Below are 2,746 nucleotides of genomic sequence, written 5' to 3' on the forward strand. Positions count from 1 at the left end.
TAGAGTGAAGCTGGGCATTAAAGTGATAATCTCGTGGGGGGAAATCCTTTCTACAATTCACTAAAACTCTTTTTGTTTGTTTAATTCTTAATTTGTGTCAAGAAAGGCATTTAGAGAAAGGAAACTAGATTACCTATCCAAAATACAGCCTGGATTCACAAGAGACCCCTAGACTTCACAGAACACTAGCCATAGATCAACCCCAATGACCCAGCAATCCTCTCCTGAGATCCAAAGTAAAGCTTTGCGCAGTGGCAGTATCGTAGCCAATGAGGTTTATCCGAGGCGCGATTATTGCTAATTGAAAACTTTTCCCAAAGTAAGCAGATACACCTCTCCAGACACATCTATGTAGACCTATGCTCATAGCAGCAGTCCACAGTGCCCAAAACCGGAAGCAACCCAAATGTCCAAGGACAGATGAACAGCTAAGAAATCTATATAAAAATATACACAATGGAATACTACTCAGCTGTTAAAAATAATGAACTCACCTACTTTGCATATAGGTAGGTAGGTAGGTAGATAGATAGATGGATAGATAGATAGATAGATAGATAGATATCATCATCATCACCAGGTCACTCTGAACTGACTTCTTCAGATAGAGAGAAAAACACAGACATCTAGAAAAAGATACCATAGCACTTGAAGTCCTCCACTGAGGTGAGGGCCAGGCTCCAACCCAGGTCATATGCACCACAAAGCAGGAGTACTGCCCAGGTGAGCTATTTTACCAGCCCACTAGGAGAGATATCTAGTGAATGGTGTTTACTGTACATTCAAAAACATTATCATTTTCTTTTTTCAGGAAACTGACATCTCCTTTGACCTTTAATTTTTTGTAATCTTAATAAGCGTGGTTATTGATGCCAGATTAGCACCAGTAAGCTAGAAATGAAGCGGGAAGCAGAAAACGGAACCACGGAAGTAGTGTGAGAAGGCTGTGAGTTGCAAAGCAGGCAGACTCAAGAGTCTTAGCAGAGTAGCATAGAGTCAATTAGCAGAAGCAAAAATCCAATTCAATAGGCCATAAATAAAATAAAACAGTGTATTCAATGACATATTCTGTATTTTAATTAAACAGACTATTTAAAAAGGCCATTCTGAATTTTTTTTTTTTGCCTCCAGGGCTATCGCTGGGGCTTGGTGCCTACACTATGAATCCACTGCTCCTGAAGGTCACCTTTCCCATTGTGTTGCCCTTCTTGTAGTTGTTGTAGTTATTATTGTTGTTGCTGTTGGACAGGACAGAGAGAAATGGAGAGAGGAGGAGCAGACAGAGAGGGGGAGAGAAAGACAGACACCTGCAGACCTGCTTCACCACCTGTGAAGCGACTCCCCTGCAGGTGGGGAGCCGGGGGCTCAAACTGGGATCCTTACGCCGGTCCTTGTGCTTTGCACCAGGTGCCCTTAACCCACTGCGCTACCACCCAGCCCCCCATTCTGAATTTCTGACCCTTTTCCAGGGGGATCACACTATTCAGAAAACAGCTGATTGTAATGATTCATTCACAGAAAGTTCTGCATGGCATCTCATAACTATAAAGAAATGCTTTCGATGTTAATGCGGGTATTCAGGGTACTATTAAAGCTTGCTGAGTTAGCAGTTAGTTTTCAATGTTGCATACTGACTAAAAATAAAACACTACCATTTGTTACGTTTAAAATTTGAAACCCTCCAGTAATAAACTGCTCTTTGAGAAGTTATTCCATCAGATCAGTCGAGGTCAGTGTGGGATTAAGTAACATCAAGATTAATTAAGGTTAGTATAAACTCAGTAACAGTTTATGCTAGTGGAAGAGAAAGCCATTCAAATGAGCAAAACTTGTCCTGTGAAACTCTCTGGAAATAGAGAATGTTACCTTATAGATATGAAATTCTGCTGATAATCTTCTGACTTAATAATAGAACACTTAAAGATATGAACTGTCTCTGTATCAAGACATCCTGATAAAATGTCAGACTTAAATACAGAAATTGATAAATTCCTTACAGAAAATGTTCCAAAAATGTATACAATCATATTATTGTAAATTTATTTATATTCAATTTTGAACACTACATTTTCATTTAATAGTCCTAAGAGGGAAATCGAGAAGAACAAAGGTATTGATTTCTCAATTTATTTGTAATTTAATAACAAACTTAATTGAAATAAATTGGCACTGATGGTTTTATTTTGAGCAGAATGATGTTACCTTTACAAGAAAAGCAATTTGAGGGTCCTTTCCAGTTACCCACCTGAATGAAGGGGGTGGGGGGCAGGGTGAAACTGGAACAGAACTTGCAGGATATAAAAGGGGGGAAAAAGGTGTTTCTCTCCTCTCTTCTCCTCTCCCATGTCAACTAGGAATACCAAAGGAGACCACCTGGGACTGCAACAAGACAGGACTAGAACGGCTTCAGGAACCCACCAAATCACTGCAGGTTCTAGATGCCACCATGATGCCGACCAGACTTCTCTGGACAGACAACCCCACCAATGTGTCCTGGAGCCCTGCTTCCCCAGAGCCCTGCCCCACTAGGGAAAGAGAGAGGCAGACTGGGAGTATGGATCCACCTGCCAACACCCATGTTCAGCGGGGAAGCAATTACAGAAGCCAGACCTTCCACCTTCTGCATCCCACAGTGACCCTGGGTCCATGCTCCCAGAGGGATAAAGAATAGAAAAGCTGTCAGGGGAGGGGGTGGGATATGGAGATCTGGTGGTGGGAATTGTGTTGAGTTGCACCCCTCTTATCC

General features: G+C 41.6%; 1 pseudogene; it reads left to right on the forward strand.

The window, feature by feature from the left end:
• The first annotated feature begins 240 nt into the window (after positions 1–240).
• Positions 241–322, forward strand: LOC132538387 (U4 spliceosomal RNA; annotated as a pseudogene).
• Positions 323–2,746: the final 2,424 nt, after the last annotated feature.

This window comes from Erinaceus europaeus, chromosome 4 (assembly GCF_950295315.1).
Source record: "Erinaceus europaeus chromosome 4, mEriEur2.1, whole genome shotgun sequence".
Taxonomy (NCBI): Eukaryota; Metazoa; Chordata; class Mammalia; order Eulipotyphla; family Erinaceidae; genus Erinaceus; species Erinaceus europaeus.